Consider the following 19,987-nt stretch of genomic DNA (forward strand, 5'->3'; position numbering starts at 1 on the left):
TAAGAACTACTTTCTCTTTTGTCAATGCAAACTAATGAAACAAAATAACATTCTTCTAGCTTACCCTTTTTTTGCCCTGTCAAGAACAAGGTCCTTTTTCTTCTTGGTGCAGTTGCCCTGAAATATGTAAGTTTGGACCAAGAGGGAATTGGGGCACAGAAATGAAAAAGGGGAGCTATAACGTATGTCTTATGAGCATATTCTCTGCAGCTACATTACTTATAGCACAAATCCTGCTGCCAATGACCCTCTTGGCAAATTGCATGCATTCTCTGTGCTTTAGTTTTCTGTATTGTTAAAAAGAAATAATAACAGTACCTACTTCTTAGAGCTGTAGATTGTGATGCAATAATCTGTAACTCTAGATCCTATTATGTTCTTGATTTTTTTCCTCTATCAAGATCTTAATGTACAGAGAGCGTAATTTTGTACTTTATGGGACTTGGTTTTGTGCTGTGTTTGAAGGGACACTGTAAATAACACAGACCCTAGAAATTTATTAGAGGTTACAAAGTATAGAAAGGAGAAGGTTCTCTGAGTCTAGGGCAGTGCTTTGTTTAGATGTGCTGAAACTGATGTTGTTTTGTATTTTGTTCTTTTTAATTAACTGACTAACGCCTGCACGTTAATTTTTAGTTAATGTGGCCAGTATAGGCTTGAACTAGCTAAACCGGTTTCAATCATGTCCCTCTCATTTGGCTGGGCAGAAACAGCGTAGGACTAAAATACTCACACATTTGAATTAAATACATTCAGGCTGACTACCAGGTACCACAGGATAGATTATTCTTTCTATAGCTCTAATTTGTACTTGGATTAACTAATTACCCCACCTGGTTCAGTGTTTAGAAAGTGGGTTGGTTTTACTCACCTAGTTTCTCCCTAGTGTTCACTGTAATAGCACTATCACTTTAAGGTACCATTCCATTATTGTCGTGAAACAAATCCTGTAAACAAAACATTACCAAACCTCACTCATTGGTTAACTTATGTAATTCTCAGATGAGGTTGGCACTGGTTCTTAAAGTTCCTTATAATGGAATTTGTCTCTTCCTGACATCATTGAGCATCTTACCAGGGGCTAGAGAAAAAAAAAAGGCAGGTGGGGCTAATTAGAAGACACCTCAACATGAGGTACACGCTTCTGTCACTAGAAGGCTAAATTACTGATAATTATAGAGGAAATGATACTGGTCTTTTGTGAGTTAATAAGTAATCGTTATATTTACACAATCATATGCAAGAAGATTGGCAAGATAGTAAAATACATGCATACAGTCAATGATTATGAGATGTACTGGAAGCTGTGTATTAGCATTTCATTTAATCTATGAGTTCAGAAATAAATCAACAGTGTGTTTGTTTAAAAAGTTAAGGTTGTCTAGATCAATGTGTGCAACAAAGAGTTAAAAGCAAAATCACAGAGACAGCACTTAAGACAGACCACTTTATTGAGGTCAAAGGATGCTCTGAAGAGATGAAGGAGTAAGCACCATGAAGAAAATTTTGTTTTATTTCCTGAGGTTAAGGGCAAGGGTCATTGCCCTAAAGCCTGAACTTTCTTACCCTGAAAGAAATTTTTCATATGGGGTTTAAGAAAAAAAAAAGCATTCTTCCACCAAAGAGAGGAAATGAACCAAATGAGCTTGAAGAAACTCTTTTATAATAAGAACCATCTAGATTGAGTTGTGAAGATGGCAAGGAGTTAATCAGGTTGAGGAAGTATTGTGCATCCCTACAGGCAGAGAGAATCCTAAGGTAATAACAAACAGCGTAGCATATTCAGGGCATGGAAAACACGTGTATCTGGTTTGAATTGTTCCCCAAAAATAGTCTTTTGTCTAAACTTTTAATTTGAGATCCCAACTAACCAGGTAGTGTTTGTAATGGTAGAAACATCATCCTGGTGGACCACAAAGTTCACACTTAAGCAAGAGGACCAGTATCCACATCAGTTAATTTAATCACAACTCTACTTAAAGTAGTATAATAAGTAGGTAACAACGTCTTACAGAATTGTTATCCCAATCCAGATGATTACTTACATATGTTTTAGGTTTTTTTTTTTTTTTTGAGGAGAATTAGCCCTGAGCTAACATCTGCCTCCAATCCTCCTCTTTTTGCTGAGAAAGATTGGCTCTGAGCTAACATCTGTGCCCATCTTCCTCTACTTTAGATGTGGGACACCTGCCACATCATGGCTTGATGAGCAGTGTGTAGGTCAGCCCCCAGGATCCAAACCAGCGAACCCTGGGCCACCAAAGCAGAGTGCGTGGACTTAACCAGTGCGCCACCAGGCTGGCCCCTACTTAAGTATAAGTATATAAGTATAAACATACCTAAAAGATTTAAAAGATGTTTTATGTTTTGAGTTAAGCACAGTTTTGCATATGATAATTGAAACAAAACAATACATGAAAAGACGTGCATGAGAAAACATCCAGTTGAAGCTAATGTACGTGTTTTTCTTGAAAATTCATTTTACAGGAAATAGAAGGAACAACAGAAGAGGGTGATAAAGTGAAAATATCTATAGTAGAGTTATGTAAAAAAACAATAATGATTAAATGGAAAAAAAGTATGTGTGGACCAAAGAGGGTCAAGCAGCTGGTTCAAAGACAAGGAAATGGAATTCAGTTTTGAAAAGTACACAGTAATAGACCTGAAAAAAAAAAGATCTGAGGCACATCAACTGGAAATATAATCTGCAAAACAGTAATGTCAAGTGAATGCCACTGTGCCTCACCATAAACGCACCTCTTGGCAGGCATCTGCAGGTATTTCCTTTTTTAAATTTTAAATTTACAGATAGGACATTAAAGTCATTGCAAATCAGAATGTATCTTTCCTGTGGCACAAACTAAACTACACAGGAGCAGAGGCAAAGGGAAAGACAAGAACACTTAGGTGCAGAGAGAAAGCTTTCTGAGAATCCCATGTTAACACTGAGGTATGGTCCTAAATAGTTACATTTAATTTGAAACAAAGTTTGACTCATAAAAAAAGCAAAGCAAATCCTTTGATGAATTACTCCTAAATAAATGTGGCTGTATGGAAATTTGAGTATGCAAAATCTTTGAATGATTTGGTTGAGTTCTATTAGTGCTATTAGCAGGGTGGAGAACTTGCTTATAATTTATGTAGGATGATCATTCGCTGCAAGTGTATAGGGCCAGCCCCAGTTTATGCCTGATGTTCTGACCTAATCATTAACAGGTTCCTCTTTCACCACAAAACCTTCCAGTTGTCTGGTCTGATATGTGTGTGCAAGTATATATGTAAGAGTGTGTGCGTGTGTGTTTGTGTGCATGTATATGTTTAATCTTCATGTTTTTGAGGAGGAGGATTATCCCTGAGCTAACATCTGCCACCGACACTCCTCTTTTTGCTGAGCTAACATCTGTGCCCATCTTCCTCTATTTTATATGTGGGATGTCACCTCAGCATGGCTTGATGAGTGCTGCATAGGTCCGCACCCAGGATCCAAACAGCAAATCCTGGGCCGCTGAAGTGGAGCCCATGACCTTAACTGCTACTCCATTGCGCCGGCCCAAATCCTCATGTATTTTTGAGGAGAGGAGGGAGTTTTATTTTAATTTTATGGGCTCCTTTCCCCCTTTGCATGGTGATCTAATTGCATTGGTTAGAAGCGGCCGCCCAGTTCTTTAGGATATGCTCTCCCGCCAAGTCTGACTCTGTTTAGACACTGTTGATGGACAAGCATGACTGTTTGAACCAAAATGGGAACATTAAATAAACATCACAGCCCTCACTAACAACATGGTGACTTTGCTGTCAAGTGTAGAATCCTCCTTTCAAGAAAAACCTTGTGACTATTCTGTATGGCTTGTGTGGAAACTTCTGTGAATCTCATATTTTAGTAAAATATTTTTTGTTATTCTAAAAAAAAAGCTTGAATTCGGCAATAGTATTCTTCTGATGTCCTTGCTTTTTCGTCTTTCCTTTCCAACTCGTTTAAAGAGTAATTTCAAACCTAGAGGGGTGAAAGGTAATGAATGAGCAGCCAAGTGATAATCAATGACCTCTCAGCCCTGTGAATTTGTATTTCCTGTGTTTCTCTAATACTATAGTTTCTTGAAAATGTATTCAATAATCTATATTCTACCTAATTTCCTAGAGCATATGAGCAGCAAATACTACATAAAAGTTTCTTTCGTAGCTACAAACCACATTTCTCCATTTAGCTCTTTCTCTCTTACTGTCCCCTGTTCTTCAATTTTCAATAAATTTTGATCAGTGGCTCACAGACCCCTGACAGCTTGTAAATTGCTTGAAAATACCCTGTGCTATATATGAACTCCAAATGTGAATACTAAGCAATGCTGTTTCTAGAGTGCCTTTAAAACTCTAATAGTCAGCATCCAGATGTGTTAATAATCATGTAAGGTGCTTATTGATTTATAGAAACTTAAATAAATATGGAGCACTCTCTGAATTAAAAAAAGAGGCCCTGGGAATACTTGACTTTCTCATGTGGTGTTTAATAATGGTTGAATAGGTAAGCTGCATAGTAAGTTCTCTGGAGTTCTCAGGCAGGCCTATGAATATATGCTTAGCATACAGAAAGAAATCACCTTGTAAGATATTGCAGTCAAACTCCCAATCCATATGTGCTTCTATATTTTCACACATTTTAGCATAATTCTAGGTTGTTTAACTACTAGTCTCAACAAACACAAATTCTATAACAAGAAAAATTCTAAGTCTAGGTCACTGCATTTTCAAAGAAGGTTAGAGAAATCGTTTATTGGCAATATTAATAAAGGACAAACTATCATTGCTTTATCTGAGGTAGTAGCAATTTTGCCAATAATAAAGAAACTGGGCAACTTCATGTAGTGAAGACATTATTTATATGCAAATGATCTAAAGATGGAAAGCTCAAAAGGGAATAGTAATCTAACTTTTGAAAAATTTCTACATCTATTGTCTAGGAATTGCCGAGGTTTAGTTGTGTCTCAAGAATTAGACCTGTGGAAAATATCCATAACATTGCATTTATCTCCACCTATGCAGTACCCTGCAGTGATGTTCCCCTGGGCCCGCCCTTGTGTCCACTGTGAGCTTAGTCCTTTGCGCCCTATCCCTAGATGTGACCTGTGTTTATACTGCTCAGTGACAATAGGAGAAGGAAATCAGAAACCCAAAGCACCTCAGTGCAGCAAACCCAGTAACAGACAGAGGACATCTGTGCAAGGAATGGTGTGCGCAGTAAAGTTGATTCTTAATTTTAGAAGAGGAAACGAAGGCATAAGATTCTTTTGTCAGGCCTTAAAATTATTTAAAAGTGGCATTAGAGGCTATTATTGGATTCTTTTTTTATATGGCGTCAGTGTATGCCCTGCAAGGAGGAAGGGGGAAGTGTAACATCTGTTAAGAAACCCATTCATGGGGCTGGCCCCATGGCCGAGTGGTTAAGTCCGCGCTCACCGCTGCAGGCGGCTCAGTGTTTCGTTGGTTCGAATCCTGGGCGGGGACATGGCACTGCTCATCAAACCACACTGAGGTAGCGTCCCACATGCCCCACCTAGAAGGACCCACAACGAAGAATATACAGCTATGTACTGGGGGGCTTTGGGGAGAAATCGGAAAAAAAATAAAATCTTTAAGAAACTCATTCATTTGTTTAATCCTTTCACCAAGATTTTAATGACTATACACTTTACGTAAAAGACAACCTCGTTATTAGGCTATAATGTGAACGCCAGCCCTGTATTAGGATTATCCAAATCAACCTTTATGTCTTTAAAGTCACAATCTATATATGAACTACATTTTACATGTACTGAACATATCGGCTCCAAATATACTCAGAAAATCTCTTGTAAATATATTAAGCCTTGGAAATACAGATTTTTTTAAAAAAAGATGCACTTTTATGACACTGTAGTACATATAATAACACACTGAGAAAGTCTCTTTGCTTAGGTGGGAACTACATTCATAATCTCATAATTTTTATTGTGTAAACATTGACAATATAATAATTTACATATATGTGGATACTAATAAGGCAGTCTTAAGAGGAAAGATCATAAATAATAAGAACAAAAAGAGCATCAGTAATAACAATGTGATATTTATTAGGCAATTTCTCTGTACCAGATATTGGACTAAGCAATGTATAGGCCTTATTTCATTTAAACATTAGATTAGCCTTTGATATAAGTATTATTATAATTTTCATAGTATGGATAAATATTTTAAAATGAAGCTAAAAACAGCTATGTAATTTGGCCAGGGTTATAAGCCATGAAATGGCAGAACCGTGTATTCTGACTCAATGCTCATACTCTAAATGTGAGGTCAGCAAACATTTTGTGTAGAGGGCTAGGTAGTAAATATTTTAAGCATTATGGACTGTATGGTCTCTTCAAAAGATACTCAACTCTGCCATACTCAACTCTAACTCTTGGTTAGGTTTAGGTTTAGGGTTAAGATTCGGGTTAGGGTTAACTCTGAATCAACTCTGAAAATTGATATGGACAATATGTAAATTAATGGGGCTGCCTGGATGTGTTCCAATAAAAAATTATTTGTAAAATTATGCAATCAATTTGGCCTGAGGGCCATGGTTTGCTAACCTCTCTTATAAATCACCGTGGCATATGGATTCCATTCTGTACTATACTGAGAAAATTTCTTAAACTAGGTCATCAGGGACTCCACAACTTGAACTAGTAGTTAATTTACTTAAAACTATGTCATAGTTATTTTAAAAGTTAATTTCAATTAAAATTCTTTTACACAATGATTTTTATTTTATATGGTTCAAAGTGCTAGGATAGTAGGATTAATGTATCGTATAAACTAGACTCAGGGATCCTAAACTGTTGTATATGTTACCAAGATTTTGTTTCTACTCCAAGTCTATGAAATTTTTATTACAATTAGTTTAATATTTGTTTAAAAATTGCTTTAGAATTAAACATTTGAGGAATAATAAAAGCTACTTTTATTTCTTTAGCTTTGTGTAAAGGGAACCGAGGATTATTCCTTAAGGAATTTTAAGTGTGAAGTCAAAGCCTATTGCCTCATTGGGTAGCACAACATCGAAAATCAAGCGCATATGTAATTACTCTGTATTGTTGCTGCTATAATTATCTACATTATGCCTGACAAGATCAAACTGAGCTACAAAGAAAATAAGAGAGCTACTAAAAACAATTGCATATTTAAGCGCATCTTTTTGTCATAGCAAATTCTAGCAGCACACAGTATTTTAAAAATTGCAAATCAGGCCAAGAAGAAAATAGAACTTGAAGACCACAGATAAATCAAATTGTGTGTAAGAAGGAAGAAACAAAATACACCCTGGATGTTTGACTCCAAAGCATCTTGTAAAGTGGTTTCCAAGTTAGGAATCTAAAGCTCCTGTGTCTTAAAATGTTCGTGCTTGCTACGGCACAATCTGAGAAGGCAACCAAGTGTTGTCTTGTCAAACAACAAAAGCGATAGAGCGCATCTGACCTCAGTCACATTAATATTTAGAAAGGTGAGAATGTGATCTATTAGAACAGTTATCTTTTTATTGGTTTTCTTTTTATCTAAAACGCGAACCATAAGCCTGCTTCCCTGACAGATGAAAGTGGATATGGCAGATTTAGAGCTGCCTTTTACGTAGGAAGTGAAATGTACCTTCTCGTCACATTCATTGGTCCGATCAGTTTGTGGGGTTACCCCTGACTTCAAAGGATATGTTTGCAATCTTGCCATATGCCTGAAAACTGAGGCTCAGAACTCTTTAGTAAATGATCCTAATGGTTACCAGCATGAAACCTATCTTCACTGAATAGTCTACTGTGTGCAAGCAGGGTAGTCAAAGCCGTAAAATTTTAAAACATGATGAATGCAGCACACGCTCTTCCAACAGAGAAACTTTAGAAGAGTAAGCGAAATGAGCAGTACTTAAAGTCATGATGGAAGCTAAGATGTGATAACATGGAAGGGTATTTAATGCTGTGTGCGCGTGAGGAAGAGTAGCCCCCTCAAAATCTCAGGGAAAACTTCATGAAAGATTTGTCTTCTGAGATGATTTTAAAACTATATGTAGGAATTCAACATGTGGTATTTGAAAGGGAAGAGGCCTTTTCAAGATCTGGCCTGGAAAAGAGAGGTAGCAAATAGCTGATTTGGGCTGGAAAGTGTGGTGAAGGAGATAATGGCCATGAGCCTGTGGCCACATACCATACATAAATGACAGTAATCATCATGCATGTGTCTCTCGTTTTCATGTATCATCAAGTATATCATCTTACATCATGATGTCGTTCAGGAAAATAAAGTCCTTTTTTAAAGTAAAGGCTTCCAGCTCATTCAGATATGTATCAGTGTCTGGTATTAATAGATGTGTGACATTAGGCTAGTTATATATCTGCTCTGAGCTTTATATTTCTTACTCGAGTGCTAGAAATATTAAAATACTTTGCTCATGGAGGTTTGGGAGGACTGTGTAAAATATAAAATGCTTTTACTGTGCCTTCCATGTAATAAGCACTTCATAAATGGTAACTATCATCATTAATGCCAGGAGAAATATACACTTTGTTACCATTTATATTAATGTGCACTGCTTAATTTAAATATTGTCTAAATGACCAAATTTACTCAGTTCATTATAAAAAAGTTACTCTCATATTGAAGTTTTATAATACTGTCTAAAAAATATTTTTCCCTCACTATCCCACTCTCTCTTTCTCTCTCTCCTTCTCTTTATTTGAGTGAATGGGAGGATGGCAAGATTTGCGTTTAACAGTTTTGTAATGGTAGATTAAAATATGAGACATTCATTGCACTAATTCAATTTTATTTTGTTTAAAAAAATAAAATCAGCCAGTGAAGCATAATAAATCATATCTATCTATACACATACAAAGATAATTTTATGGGTAAGTTAGAGTCTCTCCTTTTATATTGCATTTGGTTGGTTATATTGGACTGCTAATATTCCCAATTCTGTATCACTGCAGGACCACACTGGGTGGTGATGCCTGCTCATTTCCACTTAGTTCTAAAAACTGCAGAGACAGTCTGCAGAGAGCTCCAGTCATTGCATGCTACCCTGAAGAGCTGGCTTACTGGAGACTAACTTGAGGGTCAGAGAGCAAAACATGTCAGACAGTAAACTGACATTTACGGGTTCAACTCGATGCACTTGCTGATTGAATTGTACTAAAAAACAGCCAATAAAGCTTTATTAATGCTAATATATAGTCTGCGGATCCTAAGTGTTAAGTAACTTTCCTAATTTCACGCAGTAACCAGCAATATTTTCCTGGCTTCAAAATATCTTTCCATCCAAATCTTACTTGAACATAATACTAATTGTCTTAACAGATTTTTTTTTAATTAAAATGGAACATAGAACACCAGAAACAACGTAAAACGCTAGGTACTTTTTGTTCTTTCAAGGCTGGGTGTGAACCAGTAGATCCAATCTACTTACTCACATACTGATGAAAAAAATGTGGCTCCTTGGTAGGAGCATTTTGTGTGCAGCTTGGGTCGGCAGAGAGCAGAAATATATGCTGTTGATCGTGAGATAGATACTTTAAAGTTTCTCTTAAAGGAGTTGTAGTTTTGACTTTGATAACACTGAATGTCTATGACCTTGTGCTTCTCCAATCCTATCCACTTGGGTACCATCCATTTGTTGGTCAATAAACATGAACCTGGAGAAATTGAAATAGTAACTTAAGCTATTTTACTTTACTCCAGCCCTTGCCGTGATTCCCCATTTCATAGTAATATATACACAGGTTTAGACTCCTTTACCTTGAACTAGACTTGAGAATAGATGTCTAGTTCTGTAGAAGCAAATTTTTCTTGCTTCTGATCTTTTCTGGTTGCTATCCTGCTCCTATCCCCAGCCCCCTAAGTTGAAAACCTATACCAGTGATAGAAAAATCACACAATGATCCTGCTTGTGTTTACACAATACCTTCACCCCAAGACACATAAAGAAATAATCTGATGGAGGCTTTTCCTTTCCAACTATCCTCTCTAGATGGCATATTGCTTGTTTTCTTCTTAAAACACACACACACACACACACACTGAAGAAGAAAATCAAGTGTAATATGTTTAGAAAACAGCCAATTGTCAGTTTAAGATGTCATAGATCTGTAAAGATCAGACCTGTAATGAATCCTATAAATATCTCATTGGCTAATCTCTGGCGTCCCCTGGAGCACAGCTCTTTCCTTGCTGATACCTAGGGATGGTTGTGTATTACCTACTATGGTATAAATTTTTGAAAGAATGATGGAAAGTTCTACAAAAGACTTTGATCCAATATTCATGAGTGTTTTATTTATAGACTGACTACATGATTTCAACACAATGACTGTTAGGATGTGGCTAACTTCAGATCATTAACTTACATTTTGTTCAACAGTTTCCCTCTCCTCTGATCCAAACTTAAACATTTTAAATGATTGACTTCAAAGAAACTTCCCTCCTTTTTTCCCCTGTACCTCCACTTTCATATGTCTGTGCATATGTGTGTAGGTATATAGATTAGATATATATATGTCAATATAGATATTTAATCTTCACATAACAAGGGAGAAATCTGAAAAAAATAGCATTAGTGTCACATTATGAGTTTTTTTAAAAACGGTGGACAAAGTTAAAATGACAGATAAACCTTAACCTGATTATAAACATAATTTTTAATTTTTTCCCAGTATTGGCTAGAATCCTTATTCAGCTAAACATACAGATAGGGTTGTAAACGTTCATGACATTTAAAGTACTAAAGATGAAACTAGTTTAAATTCCAAAGGCATATCCTGAGTTCAATTTTAAACCTCGGGAAGCTGCCATTGTAAATTTTCTATTGGAGAAAGTTTGCTCACTAAGACATCTGTTAAAATGGTGAGGAAAATTTAGAAGTAACTTAGAATTTTCCAAATAGAGCCTCCTTTTGGCTTTCTTCTCAGCAAATGTTGCCACAAAACACACTGGGAAAACACTGCCCCAAGTGTTCCAATACACAAAGGCTAACAGTCTACAAAGTTTTGCAATTCCTTTTGGATGGCAGATGCCACCCAGATAAATTAAATGGCTGCATTATGGAAGATTGCCTTAGTCCATTAGGGATGATATAACAATATACTACAGATTAGTGGCTATAAACAACAGAAATTTGTTTCTCACAGTCCTAGAGGCTGGGAAGTCCAAGATCAAGGTGGGACATATTCAGTATCTGGTGAGAGCTACATTCATAGTTCATAGACAGCTAACTCCTTGCTGTGTCCCCTCATGGTGGAAGAGGTGAAGGAGTTCTCTGGAGTCCCTTGTATAAGGGCACTAATTGCATTCATGAGGGCTCCACCCTCATGACCTAATCACCTCCCAAGGGTCCCACCTCCAAATACCATCACATTTGGGATTAGGTTTCAACATATGATTTTTGAGGGGGCACACTTTCAGTCTATAGCACAGACCTCCTGGTAGGTGCTTTGAGAGATAGAAAGATTTCTTCTAGTGCTTCAGTGTATCGTATAGAAAATAGTTTGCAGTACTGGACTCAGAAGCGTTAGATTTAAGGTCTCAATCTGCAACTACCTACCTTTGAAATCTTGCAAAAGTCTCTTAACTTCTTTGATTCCTGGTATTCTCTTTGGCACATTTTTTCATATGTGAGGGGATGGTTGCCTTATGCTCACTTCTTTTCTTTCTCCGTCATCTCTTCATCAAAATACACAATCTGGGGCTGACCCCACGGCATAGTGGTTGGGTTCACCTGCTTCACTTTGGCAGCCTGGGGTTTGCCAGTTTGGAACCAGGGCACAGACCTACACACCACTCTTCTAGCCATGCTGTGGCGGTATCCCACATACAAAATAGGGGAAGATTGGTACGGATGTTAGCTCAGGGCCAATCTTCCTCATAAAAAAAAAAAAAGATACACAATCCTTTCTTGGGGAAGAGAAATGAGAAACTTGGCATGTGAAACCCATCCCCAATTTTCTCATTTCTCTTGAGGATGGACTAAAAGCAGAGAACATATGTTCTGCTCTGCTTTCTGCCTTGTATGGAATGTCTGTAGTCCCTGGCATGGGAAAGTTTGACTAATTCTGGGGTTCAATTTTATGAAAGATAATGGTGCACAGATATGAGCCTTATACTTCAAGATCATATTGGTCACTATAAAGCTGTTGTTTTCTAGTCTTCATCTGCTGATGCCCTGAGTCTCTCAATCAGCATGGAACTTGGAAAGGGAAAAGGCTGCTATTTATGAGAGCAGGTCTAACACTCCGAGCTGGTGATAAATACAGTAGCAGTTACTTTTTGAAGTTATTATAAATATTGAAATCTATAATGAGATAATGAGCTAATGTACATTAAAAACACATTTATAATATGAAGCACTAAAAACTTACCAAAAAAGTTGTCAGAATTATAATAAGTTTTCAGTTTAGTAGTATGGGATGCCTTCCTGTGGAGATTTATGGACAGCTGGAAATAACTTATTCTCCTTTCACTGGGAAGTGAGGTATGTTTCCCCTCTCTTTGAATTTAGGCTTATCTGTGAGCACTCAATCAATAGAGAATGATGGAAGTAAGGTTATGGCAGTTCCAGGTCAGAATTTCAGAAGACAATTCGGTCTCAGGGGTCCCTAATCCAGCATGTAAGGAAAGGGAATATCCTGCGAAGAGACGATGTGGAGACCCCCCTGAGACTACGTGGGTGCTGTGGAGAGCAGAGCCCAGTCTTCCAGCCATCTCTAGCATCATGCCGGGCATACGCAGGAGCAGGCTGTCTTGGACCTTCCAGCCCTGCCCTCTGAAGTCCATCATGTGGCTCAAGTTGACACAGAATTTCCCAGTAAAATATCACCTGGATTCTGGACCCACAAAATCATAAAATCTAATAATTATTTTTTTAAGCCACAAAGTTTTAGGGTAGCATGTTACATTGTCATGGAGGATCAGCACATCTCTACAACAAATAGGCAAAATGGAAGAATATGTGAATAATTAATATGTGTCTGAAGAGACAAGAAGTGCTTTAACAATTTAAAGGAGAGTCTTGTCTCCAGAAAGTATCTGGTGAGACATCAAGAATGTATTAGAGAGGCCGGCCAGGTGGCGCAGCAGTTAAGTGTGCATGTTCTGCTTCGGAGGCCAGGGGTTCCCAGTTTGGATCCCGGGTGTGGACATGGCACTGCTTGGCAAACCATGCTGTGGTAGGTGTCCCACATATAAAGTAGAGAAAGATGGGCATGGATGTTAGCTCAGGGCCATTCTTCCTCAGCAAAAAGAGGAGGATTGGCAGCAGTTAGCTCAGGGCTAATCTTCCTCAAAAAAAAAAAAATTAATTTAAAAAAATTAAAAAATAAGAAAAAAAGAATGTATTAGAATAATATGATGGTGTACTTTGTAAAATCAGAAAATTTGTAAGATTAGAAAATGGAAAAATAAGCAAACTAGCATAATCCAGTTATATAAAGAAAAGATTTTATTGTATATTCTTTCAGGTTTTCTATCTATGTAGACAATCTGGGGATTTTCTCACATTCTGTTTGGTAAGTTTTTTATTTTACTTTTTCTTTTGTAATATAAATAAGCATTTTTATTAGTGCTCATGTTATCAAGAGACACTTTATGAATTTAAATTTCAAGCAATTTCTAATGGTTGTTTAATTTTCCATTATGTGAATATATGAAAAATGTGTGTTTTGGTGAAAAATGCTATTCTAAGCAAGCAATGACAGTGCCATAATTAATTCTCCCTTAAGCTGCGTGTATAAATTGGGACCGTATGACAGAAATGATATTCGATAACATTTATCAAGCATCTATAATGTGTATAACCCTGTGATAAGTAATTTAAATCCACTCTTTCACTTATTCCTCACAAGAAAAAGCAAGTGTATAGCATTATTTCCTTATTTTATAGAGAAGGAAAATAAGGACCAGAGAGATCATTCACGCAGCAAGGATTTTAACTAAGGATGGAAGCACAATCATATTTGACAACATCAGGGAAGAGAAAAATATGCTTGGGAGATAATAAGGGAAGAAATTTGAGTAAATAGTGGATTTCATGAAGGTGGGAATTGAGGCTAAAGAATTAGTTTTTGGCCAAACTATAAAGTCCTTTAAATATCAGGTTAAGGGAGCAAGGTAATAGCATTTGATGCTGAAACTGTCTTCTCAAAGATAAAATTTTGATGCCCTTGTGGATGGATAATCTCCAGGGTTTAAATTGGAGAAATACTCTATGTCCTTCCCTATGTGAGAGAAGCACAGCTGAGTCTCCCCATTGTGCTCTCTCAATTGTCTGGGTGCACCAATGAAGAACTTGCCTTGGGATGACATATAGGACAGAAATCCACAGCAAATAGTAATGAGTAATTTCCATAGCCTATAAGGTCATTTGCTGACATTCAGTGATATACGTCTTAAAATAAAGGCCTAGTGTTATGCGTTCTTTGATGTTTAGAGAGAGGCAGGAGGACCTGGAAAAGCCTAGCCACAAGTTTCCCTCCTAGGTTTGCTCCCTCAGATAAAGTCCCCTAGCCAAACAACCTTCCTTGTCATGGGGACCAGGCATAGTTCATGCTTATCTCTGAGGAGTGGGCCTCAGTTCCCTGCCCACCCATGGAATTATTCAAACAAGCTAATCGTATCCTCCCTTAGGGAGGTCCCCTACTCTTGATACTACAAAGTCAGCCTTTGGTTGTTCACTTTGTTCCTGGGTGCAAGCCCAGTGGGGCCTTTTGTGGCATGTAGTGTCCTCCTTCCATGGGCTGTGAGTATATGTGGCAAGTAAACTGCTCTCAGTCTCATCTGTCCAGTATCAATGTCATGTGTTGAGCTATTCCCATAACCACAGGACAGGAATCCTTCTCTCACCAATTGGGTGAATAAGAGATCAACATTTCCATAGGCACTTGGTGGCAACAGCAAGCATCTAGGAATGGCTGAAAGCAACCAGTCAACATGCACCTATTTCTCTACAAACACAGAAATATAAAACAAATTCTGTCGATGCAAAGGAGTTTTCAGTCTATTTAGGAAAATGTGAAATATAATTAGATAAACAGGGAAGCTAACAAGTTATCACTCTGCAAAATTCCAAATATATGACCATATGTTGTAGCAACTAGAAAGCTAGATTTCAATTATTTTACAAAAATAATTATATAGAAAATTATAGAACCTTCTTTGAAATTATTGGAAGCTATCTTTTAGAAGCAATTCTCTCCTGAAACTGAGTGGCTTAGTTAAACAACATCAATAAGAAAAAGGAGACTGCAATAAGAAGTATCTGCATTAGCAAGGAAAACAGAAAATGCAAATAATGATCAATTGGCCACATATTATATGTTATTATTAGCTCCAAGCTGTGCTATACATAAGGAATTAAAATATGTAAGAGTAAATTCGCCTGTGTTAAAACGTAATTATTTTTATTTCTTATTGAGCAATAAGCTAAAAAAAAATCATTATAATCCTGAAAGACTCCTTTAGCCAATGAGCAAATAGAAGCTTCAGTTTCAAGAACCACTAACTTTCATCCTAAACTTGTCCCCATTTTCCTGTGGGCTATGATAGTCTTCTTCTACTTAGAGTACTTTAAAGCAGAGTTCTGTACTTGGACTAATATGAAATGTTTATTTTAGGTTACATTAGATGTCTATGTTGTCACCTCTGTACTTCTAGACACTAAGATCTTTTTGAATGGGCATTTGTTTAAAGGTCCATGTCATCCAATCAAGGGTCCTTGCCATGTAAAGCCATTCAGTCTCCCTATGACAATTATAAACGATACTCTAAAACGTATTCTCTTAATTCATGAAGTTTCCTCGACTTTGGACATTGTCTGTATCAACTCTGATTATCAATGCCCTATCCATGTTTTTGATTAGGGGCGTGTTTACCATCACTTGAAAAACCTTTCCTAATCATACCAACCAGACATAGTTTCTGCCTTCTCTGAAATTCTACGGGCTTTACTGTTTTCTCTATCCTCATGGAAGTTACATTTTATATCTTTTAATCTCATATTTATTTGGGTGGATAGTCTCTAACTTAACACAATTGTAAATTTCTTGAATTCAGAGACTATACTGTGCATCATTTTATAACATATTTCCATATTTGTTCATTAATTCATTAACCCAATCAACAAACATTTACTCAATTTCTAGATTTTGGCTTGGTGTTTGGAATATAGTGGTAAAAAATAAGGACAGGATCTCTTTTATTATGGAGCATTCTGTTTAGTAGGGGCCAAAAATATAAAACAAAATAAAATAGTATACAAATATGTATTTAACTACAATTGTGATAAGTGCCAGAAAAATTCTCTCCTCTCCCTCTTTCCACCCCATCCATATCTATCAATTTATTTATATGAATTAATAAACAGAATAATGCATGAAGGATGAATTAATTAGCAAATGAAAAGCTAATAATGGATTAAATGTGTCACATAAAATTCCAAAGTAGTTATCCTGTTTTTATATTAGTGCCATAAAAAAATTACCACAGCTTAAAATAACACAATTTATCTCGTAGTTTTGTGGGTCAGAAATGCAGTGGGCTCTGTTGGGTTATCTGCTCTGGGTATCACAAGGCCAAAGTCAACATACCGTTCTTTTCTGGAAGCTCTAGGGAAGAAACTGTTTCCTTGCTCATCCAGGTTGTGGGCTGCATTCAATGGCATACCATTGTTGTGGGCTGAGCTTACTGGTTCCATGTTGGAAGTCATTCTCAACGTCAAGAGGTCTCCTTCATTCCTTGGCTTGTTGCCCTTTTCTTCCATCTTCAAAGCCAGGATCATGTAGTTCTCAGGCTTCCAATCTCTCTGAACTCCCTTTCTGCTTCATCTCTCTTGCTGCTGCCCTCTTCTGCCACGTTTCTCAAACTCACTCCTTTGCCTTTCTCTTTCCTGCTTTTAATGACTCATCTGATTACCTGGGCTCATCTGGATAATCCAGGATAGTATGACTATTTTAAGGTCAGCCCTTTAGCAACCTTTATCTACCTGCAAACGCCTTCACAATCCTAACTCTATTAGTGTTTTCTTCAATAATCTAGGGAAGAGGACACCTTTAGAATTCTGTTGACTATACTGGGCTCTTTTAGTTTTACCAAAACCTGTGGTTAATGAGAATAGTGGAATAGACTATTATATTACATATCCAAATCATAAATTCAAAAAAGTAATGCAGGCAACTGAATTTCTTTACGAAATTCACATTTTATCTGAGCATTTTTCATATCTCCTACAAGAATTCTATTTTGAGTTAATGCAAAAATAATATGAAGTCTTGATTATGGCTTATTAAAGACCAGGTCCTCTGTTGGTGCTGGAAGATTTTAATCATTGCAATAAATATATTATTACTCTTCTGCTGCAAGAACTGGGTCAGATATTACAGAAGCAACAGGATTTCCTTTAATTTTAACTATTATAGTGTATTAATTAGCTCAAAATTTTACACTGAAAAAAACAGAAATTACAAATGAACACATGCATATTTCTGGCTTTCTCCCACCTCCTCTTCCTACATTTTCAGTAATCTGCTGTCATACAGGTAAGTTTTTCTTGCCTGGTTTCCATGGCACATGTTCAAACTCAGCAATGCAGTTCATTTCCAAGAGTATGGTTTCCAAGGTAACCAGATGGGAAACAAAACTGAAAGTCTTCCCCAACATCATCAACATGTTCAATTTCTCTAGGAGATGAACATCGTAGTTCTATAATTTTGGCAAGAGTTTTAAAGAAAAGACACAGATGAAGATAGAACCTCTACCGATGTACTTTAAATTGTTTAAGATAAAGGCTTAATTTAAAAGTTAGTTGTTTAACGTCTCCAAATATCCATGAGGCTGATGAAATAAAAGTATTCATGTTAATCGTGTTAGTCTTGATTCTGTTTTTATTTGATGCAATGAAATTTTGAAGGACATGAATAAAAACAAACACATATTCAGGCTTCCATTTATAAACTGAGGATAGAAATATAGTTAATAATCATCATACAATGAGAAAATTCTGTATATAATTTAAATAAATTTCAGATAAATACTTTGAAATGTATAAAATATAGTTTACATGTAACACATATAATCCCCAAATTAGCTAGTCATTGGGACTGGTTAATAAGTCTCTAATGTTTTCTGAGCTAGGTACAGTATTAATAGAATATGAATAGAGAAGACATATACAGATTTCATAACTTTCTTTAAAGGATTTTATTTACCATCTACTTTCTGTCTTTCTTACTTAGAAAATGCCAGAATGCAGAAATATCTTGATTCATATTTTACCACATTGACAAATGTAGTAATATCAAGGAAAACTGTGTCATGGATGATTTTGTGGGTAGAGATACTCTGGGCCCCATGTCTGTACTAGACTGTTATATGAGAGAAAAATTACTTCTATTAGCTTTAGCCCTTGTACTTTGGGGTACCTTTTGCTGTAGCATAACAGTTTGTATCTTAAGCAATAAAGAGACTGATGACTGAAAATGAAATGTTTCCCGGAAATAGTAAAAGTAAATTTTCTGGAAAGCTGATGATTTCTTATGTCATGCCAGAGACATAAGGAAATTATTTGCTGTATTTTAGGAAATGAACCTCTGAACCTATAGTTCTTGAGAAAATGGTTGGAAAAAATCAGATGTTAGTTTAGGTTGTGTTTGCTACTTGTAGCAACACTATGCACAAGAGAGGAAAACAGGCAATATTAGACAAAATGCAAGCCTGAAGACAGATTGTTCTGCAATGGTACACTCTTGCTCATAGAGGCTCCCAATTTAAATTGCTTGAAGTATTAGTGATTTGCAAGCCCTCAGGCTAAGAAAAACAGTTTTTGTACCACATGTCAAAGTAAATAAGTCCCTTACACTTCTCAAGCATCTCCCATTAAGAGATCTAAACAGGTCTTGCAGACTCTGCCACCCAGGAGCTGACCGTGCTGCCCAGCCACAGTCAACCTCACCATATTTCACATCACCAACAAGGAGCCCTTGGGCTGCATCTTCTTCAAGCTGTTTGCAGAAAAGTTCCAAAGACAGCAGAAAACTTTCGTACTCTGAGCAGTGAGGAGAAAGGATTTGGTTATAAAGTTTCCTGCCTTAACAGAATTATTCCAGGATTTATATGCCAGAGTGGTGACTTCACACGCCATAATGGCACTGGCGACAAGTCCATCTGTGGGGAGAAATTTGATGATGAGAATTTCATCCTGAAGCATACGTGTCCTGGCATCATGTCCATGACACATATTGGACCCAACACAAATGGTTCCCAGTTTTTCACCTGCACTGCCAACACTGAGTGGTTGGATGGCAAGCCTGTGGTCTTTGGCAAAGTGAAAGAGGGCATGAATATCGTGGAAACATGGAGCCTTTGGGTCCAGGATTCGCAAGACCAGCAAAAAGATCACCACTGCTGACTGAGGACAAATCTAATAAATTTGACTTGTGTTTTATCTTCACCACCAGACCATTCATTCTGTAGCTCAGGAGAGCACCCCTTCACCCTCATTTGCTTGAAATTTCCTATAATCTTGGGGCTCTTGCTGCAGTTAGTTGGGTTCCATATTTTCCTTATCCCTTTCCAAGCCTAGCTGGATTGCTGAGTTAAGTTTATGGTTATGAAATAAAAACTAAACAGCAACAGAAAGAAGTCTATATAGGCAAAGAAAACTAGCCCAGTGGTAAAAATACTATCAGATGCTTAGAACCAAGAACAATTGAGTCTCTCTTTCTAATTACACCTTCAATTAAGTCTGCCAATTACACCTTCAAATTATTCATTATATGACTACTTTTCATCTATTTCATGGATTTTGGCAGCAGATTACATTAAGTCAGAAATAGAGTTAATGAACAAAGAAAATAAGTTGTCAGAAAGTGTGTAAACAAATCGGAGAAAAAAAGTATGAAATAATCTTCATACACAGCACATGCAAAAAGATAGGAAAAAAGATAAC

The 19,987-nt window shown here is 36.8% G+C and overlaps 1 pseudogene; it reads left to right on the forward strand.

Moving 5' to 3' along the window:
• Nucleotides 1-19,463, forward strand: part of LOC106843747 (peptidyl-prolyl cis-trans isomerase A pseudogene) — a 64,082-nt pseudogene extending 44,619 nt beyond the window's left edge.
• The last annotated feature ends 524 nt before the right edge of the window (nucleotides 19,464-19,987 follow it).

Source organism: Equus asinus, chromosome 3 (assembly GCF_041296235.1).
Source record: "Equus asinus isolate D_3611 breed Donkey chromosome 3, EquAss-T2T_v2, whole genome shotgun sequence".
Classification (NCBI taxonomy): domain Eukaryota; kingdom Metazoa; phylum Chordata; class Mammalia; order Perissodactyla; family Equidae; genus Equus; species Equus asinus.